Below are 8,126 nucleotides of genomic sequence, written 5' to 3'. Positions count from 1 at the left end.
CCCCCAGCGCTCCCCACTCCCAGCGCCCCGCAACCCCCAGCGCTAATGCACCTGCGCCTTCTCCCGGGGCGGGGCGGCCTCGGCTGCTCCCTAGGCGTTTCCCTGGCTTCCCTCCAAGGCCTCCGCCCTTTCTCAGGATTCTTCGCAGGTTCATCTCCAACCGTGACCTTGCCGGGACCCTCCGAGCCACTCCTGGGCCTTCTTTCTACTCGTTCTCCTCTAGACTGGCTCCCAGGTGCGCCCGTCCAGGCCCGGGATGACATTCCCAGTCCTCATCCAGAGCCCAGCCCCCGCACCGGGCCGGCAGGGCCGCGGGCGCCATGCGGTTCTGCCCGGGAGCCTGCGTCTGAATCTAACGCTGCCCTGGGCTCTCCGCTTTCTAGGAGCGCATGGCATTGGCTGCCAGTTCTGTCATCTGGGCTATCCCACCCATCCTACCCACCCCTGGGAACAGATGCGACAGTGGACCTGAAGGCAGGCACCCTGCAAACCGTAACACCTACACTTGCCAGACGGCTCTTCCTGAAGGGTCACACTGAGCATCTGTTTCCAGAGTTTCCTATTTTCCAAAAAAAAAGTCTGTGCATGAAAAATGCAGGCCAAAACGTATTTTCCACCTCTCCCCTCCGTTCAGTTGACTTCAGTGCAGCATTTTCCCAAGCTGTGTTTCTTGGAGCGCCAGAGCCCTGGAGATGTGAGTAGATGCTGCACGAGAAAAGTCAAGTTCAGGAATATCCCTGCTTATGGTTGGAGTGTGAAACGTCAAACGTCTCTCCTGTGAAACGTCCTGAGAGCTGTCACCTTTTAAAACTGGTTTTCCACCTGACTGAGCCACAGGTCCTGTTTTCCTCCATGGCACACTGAAGTTCCGGGGGACAACCAGCATCCCATGCATCAGAGGCGGGGACCCTGCTCTAGGCAAGTCGAGTCACATGCTGTTCTGTCTCAGCGAGGTTGACCTCGAGCTCTTGCCACCAGGATCCCCTAGTAAGGGAGTCCCATCCTTTCCGAAGCCTAGCTGTTCCCCTTACGTAGAATGGTTACAGTAAACCACCCTTCTGAGTCAGGTTGTCCAGAGGAAGTTCTGTTTCTTGCAACTAAAAGACTGACACAGACCAGCAGGCGAAAGTCGGTGAAGCGTTTACCATTCCAAACTAGAAATTTCCCGCACTCACCTCAGCATTGGAATGGTTAAGTATACGTCATATACATTGTGTGATATATTCACACATTCTGCACAGCAACAAGAATAAACTGTCTTCAACCTTTGGCAATAATGTGGGTGAATTTCACAAATACCATTTGAACACAATAAGCTAGACATAATTTGAATTCATTTTTAAGAAGGGAAAAGCCAGCAAAACTAACCTGTGTTGTTAGAAGTTAGAATGGGCGTTGCAGGTGAAACGCAGGAATTACAAGAAGGCTCCTAGCTACCCTCACCGTTCTGTTCTTGGTCTGCGTGCTGGTTTCCTGGATGTGTCCAGCTTGTGAACATTCATGAGCTCTATGCTTAGGATAGATATGATTTTCTGAATGTATGTGGTACTCAACAAAAAGTTTGGGAGGAGGGTATCAGAAGATATTGTTTTCCCACTGAGGGATTCCTTTGGCAAAACCACCCAAAGGAAGCGTGTTGATTTCAGGAGGAACAGAAATGGAATGATACACCAAGTTGTCTTAGCTTACGACAAGTCTGTTTGGTTCTCACGTTTATCTAAACATCTGCACGCACAATCTTTACATTGCCACACATGTCAAAGAGTCATTCTGTATTGATTGTGTGTGTGTGTGTTTTTTAAATTTTACTGATTGCATGCTGCTTCAACAGTGGGGCCTTGTGGACTTCGGAAGGAACTGCCCCTCCCAGGGTTAGCTGAGTCCTGCAGATAGCAAGTGACTGGCTTCTGGGCGTGCCTTGGCTCCGCAACCTGACCAGTCCACAGCCCGGACACCAGTCACCTCCTCTATCTGGCTTTCACACTTCCAGGAGGCAGCCTTCCTCTGCCCCAATCCCAGGATGACTCGGGCTGACAGTAGAGCCCCTGTATTCAAGCCCTCCGACCCTAAACCTGCTGGGCCTCCATTCCTTCCCCGGAAACCGCAGGGAGGCCTCCCGACTGGCCCTGGTGCTTGCTGCTCCCCCTGCTTCCAGGGATCTGTGAGTATAAAAGCATCTTCCTTCAGGACAGTCATCTCAGTGTCCCCTTGTCTTCCCAAACCTGATTAAAACAAGTCCTGGACACATTTTAAAGCACTGCATTCGTGTCCTGATTTCCAAAGCACCTGCTGTGTTTCATGCACTGTTTTCAGGGTTGGGATAGGGCCATGTCCGTGAAAACAAGGTCCTGTGCTGAAGGAGCACACTGTCTAATGGAGAGAGATCATTCAGCAAAGAGAAATATTTCCAGATAGAGTGAAGTGGTATGAATAAAGTGGACCCGGGTGGGTTGTTTTGTTTTGTTTGTTTGGGTTTGGGGGGGTTGTTTTTTAAAGAACAGTGGTCGGGGAAGGTCTCCCTGAGGAGTTGACGCTTAAGCCACATCTGAATTGTGCCTGGTACACCAAGGGCACCTAGAGGTCTGTGCTAAGGGCCTCAAGGCATCCAAAATAACAAAAATGATGTATCTGCCGCTGGTGCTCAGCCAGAACCAACTCTGCCCCTTTCCCAGCAAGCAAAGGAGGGCTTGCATCCAAGAGAAAATAATTTCCCGGCATCAGCAAAGTCCACAGCCTGCTCCAATCAAGTTGCTCTCCAAATGCTATAAAGCCAAAGCGCCCAAGCACCAGGATCCAGGAGCTGCCGTGGCAGCAGGCCAGCGCCCTCAGGGCAGCGACAGCTTGCATGTGTGTTTACTTACTGTTTGTAAATAAGGAGTCGGTGGGCAGATCCCTGATCCCTCGTCACTTCCTGCCATCCCTGGGGACCACTGCCTAGTTCAGCTTAGCAGCAACACAAGCTTGACCCTGGGCACTGCAGGCCTGACCCCACCACCACCGGCCTGGCTGGGGAGCCCTCCTGCTTTCTGGGCACTTCCCAGAAGGGGCAAAGTGGCTGTCCTGAGTCCATGTGAACAGCACACAGACATTCCCACCCCTTCTTTAAAAAACTGAAATCCCGCTGACTTTGGAAAACATTGCAGTCAAGAAAAGTAGAACAATTTAAATCACAAGCCCCCAGCCTGTGGGTGACACCTCATGAGTCACTGGCACAGCATGGGTCAGTCTCTAAGCCCTGCAGGAAACAGGGTGGTGCTTCCACATCCCCCTTCCTCAAAGCTTCCAGGTCGTGTCTGGGTATCCCCAGCCCCGCCACCTGCCGCACTGGAACTTTCCACGCTCGCCCTGAGCCCCAAGGCCAGCACCCCACACACCTCCCTTCATCAAGGAAAGGCCAGGGACCCCAGATCTGAAAAGCCACTCGCATGCCTTCCCCCGGCTACCCCCAGAAGAGAACAGCTCCATTCATGTGGGGCAACTGCCGCTGGACCAGGGGGAGTCTGCTCTACACGTGGAAGCCGCCCTCAGCGCCTTCCTGTGCGTTCTCTTCCGCAGCCGCCTTGCGCCTCACCATCTGTGCCAGTGACAGATCCTCAGAGATCATTTCCGAGGCCCCCGGCATGAGTTGGCTGGAGGGCCACAGCTGGTTCATTTACCTTTGCCTCGATCCAGAGTTTGCCTCCCAGCACACATGTCCCTGGCGCACCTGCTGGGGTGTCCATTCAGACACAGCCTCCGCTTTGGTAGGTGTTCTTGGGGAGCCATTCCATCTGTCAGGAATGTCACACTCCAAAGCCGCAAAAACTCGAAGCCACCCCTCATACCTGGGATAACTGAAAACCAGTCGATGCCTCACCAGGTGCCCGGAGCTGGCAGAGCTGGAGTGGGCTTGTGTGGGCCCAGAACGCCACGCCGGTCGTCAGCCATGCCACTGTCTTCTACGACCCTGCCCAGCACTTCATGGTCTGTGAAAGGTCTGTTCCCTTGTATGTAGGTCAAATCTCAATTCTCAAGGCTCCTAGCTGGCTTAAAAATGCCAACAATGACTCTTTCTATTTATCAGGCATTTTCTGTTTCTCCATTAGAGCAGGAAGCCCTGCAGAGGCACGGCCCAGACCTGTTTAGTGTCAGATCCAGGCCTCCAGGGTCGTGTGCTGGTGATTTGGCAGCCTGTACCAGGGGCATCTCCTTGGAGCAATCAAAACTTTCATGGAAGATACTTAATCCTATAAATGTAATGTATTTGCTTATCTACCAAATTATAATATTCATTTGTTTGCGTAAACCTGCAAATCACTGGTTAAAAATATGAACCACAAGAAACTTTCCACTAGGATTTAGCTTCCAGTTTGCATGTGACATATTATACCTGAGAGGATTGCGGGAAATGCAGAAACCATAAATGATTCTGTTTTGTTTGTTTGTTTGAGATGGAATTTTGTTCTTGTTGCCCAGGCTGGAGTGCAGTGGCACAATCTCGACTCACTGCAACCTCCACCACCCAGCTTCAAGCGATTCTCCTGCTTCAGCCTCCCCAGTAGCTGGGACTACAGGCGCCTGCCACTATCCCTGGCTAATTTTTTGTATTTTTAGTAGAGACAGGGTTTCACCATGTTGGCCGGGCTGGTCTCGAACTCCTGACTTCAGGCGATCTACCCACCTTGGCCTCCCAAAGTGCTAAGATTACAGGCATGAGCCACTGTGTCTGGCCATAAATGATTCTTAAATTCTACATTGAGACAGTGTATAATAAAGGTTTTTTGCTGTTTACAGAACAAAAAGTAAAACCCAAAATCATCACCCCCAGGACGCTGAGATCTGGGTGCCCTGGAAAGAAGAGCTGGGTCTTGGAAGAACACTGTCCCTTCTGTTTCTGTCGTGACATAAAAGGAGATGCCCCTTTCTGTCTGCAGGTGTCATTTGGCAGATTTTTTAGAAACAACGTATTTAAGGGGTTCTGCACTCAGTTCAAACCCAGATACCCAGTCAGAATCTGGGCTGTGCCTGGTCAAAGGCAGTGGTGATTTCACTGCAGAATGTAGGGAAGCAAAGTGGGGCTCAGAAGGCCAGTAGGACCATCACCTGCCTGGTGCAGGGATGTCACCTACAGAAGAAGGGCCCGTTGTCTGCACCGGGATTTATGTGAGTGAGCAACCAAGGCGCTCTGGGTGGCTGCCAGCTGAGCCTCGCTGCTCTCCGGTCACTGAGAAACCCATCAGCAACCTGGCCTGGGAAGACCCTGTGATTCTCCCAGGCTGCAAGAAAGCACGTCCATCTTCTCAGGCATGAAGATGGCTCTGTGCTGCCATCTCAGTGCTGCAAGCACTCAGGCATGGGCAGGAGGGGGTCCAGCTGACGGTCCTTAGAGGGCTCACCTTGGGCCCTCTTGTCTGATGCCACCGGCACCTGTGCAGGCTTGAAGGACACCTGTATTGCTCTGATTTGCAAATGTGGATGTCGGAGGAAACTGTAAATGCAGGTGGAAGACATCGATTCATCGCAAGCGGCTGGAGGACCTTCCAGGCATCCCTCGAGAAGAGCCAGGGGCCTGCTTACCTAAAGCTTCCCTCTCGGTTGCCATCAAAGTGCTTGGACTCTTGTTTTTACAGCTTCTTAAATTTACAGAGGAGGCTGGTGTAGGATGATCTGTGACAGTGATGCTTAGACATTCAGGGAAGGCTTCCTGGAAGAGGCAGTCTTTGACAAGCGAGAGTATTATGAGCAAAAGGGCAGCAAGTGAGATGTGGAGGCCTGGGGGTGCTTGTAGGGAATGGTGACGGCATCTGCCATCACACCGGCTGCAGCGGGGAGGCGTGGCTGGGGCTGCACATTCCATGAAGCTGGTGGCAGCCTTTCCCCTTCTGAGTCTGGGTCGGGGTTCCTCGGGTGTCGCTGCAGCTGTCCAAGTTATGGCTACAGACAGGGGCTCTGCCCTTCAGTTCGGGCTACAGCCACCCAAACTGCAGCTGTGGATCCGAGCCTCTCTGTGCTCTTGGAGGGAGCCAGGAGCAGACAGGATCTGCCCTCCTGTGTGAAGCTGCAGCCACGTGACCCACGGCTACAGACCTGGGCCTCCCACTCCACAGAGCAGGCACGAGCCAGGGACTAGCGGGAGTCCTGCCCCTTCCAAGATGGCGAGGGGAGAGCTCCCTTACAGCTGCCACTGCCCTCCCAGGCACAGGACCTGGGCATCCCTCCAGCCTCGGGGTCCCCGGAAGGACTCCCCCATCTCCCTCACCATCCCCACCACACCCCCCATCCCTGCAGGCCGAGGGGTGTTTGATCCCACTGCCTGGCCTGTCTCCTCTCCCAGTATCTGCTCCGACCTCTAAGCGGGGTTGGTGCTGAGCCCAGGGCCATGAATGGCAGTGGGAGACAGACAGATTCCTGGGCGGAAGGGGGTGGGTCTCTGTCAGTCCCCTCCTTCAGGCCAGGGATGGTCTGAAGCCTAGGGACTGGGCTGCCAGTCCCACTAACCAGAGTAGAGACTCACGGTGACTCTTCCGAGCCCGCCCACGGCTGCTGATGGACCAGTTGTCAGGAACTTCCTCCCCTCTGAGGACCATAGAAGCCCAAGGCTCAGCCAGGGTAGAGAATGACCAGAGAAAGAACACAGCAGGGAGAGGATGAGATGACCAGCGGAAGGGAGGAGCTTCCCTCTCCACTGATAGCTTAAGAGATCTGCAGAGAGGGTGGGGCAAGCTGCCAGGCAGAGAGTAGCCACCCTCTCCCGGGCCTCTTCTCTGCTGAGAGCTGAATACTTGACAGAAGGACCTGCCTGCCTACAGAAGGGAGCTATCCACTGTGGATCTCCTCTGAGCTGTTCTAACACTTAATAAACTCCTTTTCATCATCTTCACCCTTCCCCTGTCTGCATACCTCAGCTACCTTGTTGTACCTCAGTTACCTCATTCTTCCTGGATGTAGGAACATTGCACAAGATAGGCAGCAGGTTAGGTCTGCCTGGAAAGATCACTGTGGCCAGAGGTTAGCGGGTGGGTCGAGGAGGTGGGGGACTGGAGCAGCAAACAAGTGAGGAACTGGGAGAAGCTGAGCCAGGGCAGCGAGTCTGGAAGCATCTGTGATGTGCAGAGAAGGACTCCTTTTGCTTCTAATCCTTCTTACGCTGAGACTTTTGGAAAATAAATTACCAGACAAATACCATTTTAAAAGACATGCAAAATACAAGTTCTTTTTTTTTTTTCCAAAATGTTTATTTTAATTGGGGTAAGATAACATACATTTACCATCCCAAACATCTTTAAGTGCACATTCCAGTAATATGCACATTCACACTGCTGTGCTGCTGGTCTCCAGAACACTTTCATTTGGCAAAACCAGAACTACCCATTTAATAGCAGCCCCCCATTTCCCACCCCCAGACCCCCAGCAACCACTCTTCTACTTTCTGTCGCTATGAATCTGACAGCTCTAGGTATCCACCATAATTGGAATTACACAGCATTTGTCCTTTTGTGTCTGGCTTCTTACACTTAGCATAATGTCCTCAAGGTTCATCCATGTCGTAGCATGTTTTGGAAATTCCTTTCTTTTTAAGGCTTGTGAGATATGGCAGGGTTTCTCTGCTAACAGCCTGTTCAACCTTTGATTCTTTAATTCCCAGTACTCCCCACTCCTTTCTTCTCCTTTTCTTCTTTCTGACTTCACTTCATACCCAGGCATGCCACAGCACCAGTGATGTTATCAGCACCAGCTCACATTGCTTTCCTTATTTAAGAAAAGACTAGCTCTCTAGCTCTCTGCAGACAACCCCTTCCTCCTTCCCCACCTCCCTATCACAAGTCCAATGTATCTAAGAAAGATTAAATGTTTAGCCAATCAGGTCTAGTTTAGATTGTGCAGCCTGACCCCAGCCAATGGGGAAAGGACACAGGGGCAGGAGTCGCTTTAGAAATAAAAACTTCGACTCTCTTTTGTTCTGTGTGTTCTCGTGGCAACCAGCCATGCAAGAGACAACGTCTGTGCAGAAGTCAATTTGCTTTGCTGAGAAATCCCGTGTCTGAGTGCTCGTTTTTCCTTACAACTCTGAGCCTTATTTCTGACAGTTTTGGTGACCCATACAGGATTCCCAAATGTAAATTAGATAAACTACATTTACTGTTACT

Source organism: Cebus imitator, unplaced genomic scaffold, assembly GCF_001604975.1.
Source record: "Cebus imitator isolate Cc_AM_T3 unplaced genomic scaffold, Cebus_imitator-1.0 Scaffold196, whole genome shotgun sequence".
Lineage (NCBI taxonomy): Eukaryota > Metazoa > Chordata > Mammalia > Primates > Cebidae > Cebus > Cebus imitator.
The sequence above is the reverse complement of the archived record's forward strand: the minus strand, read 5'-3'. Positions refer to the sequence as shown.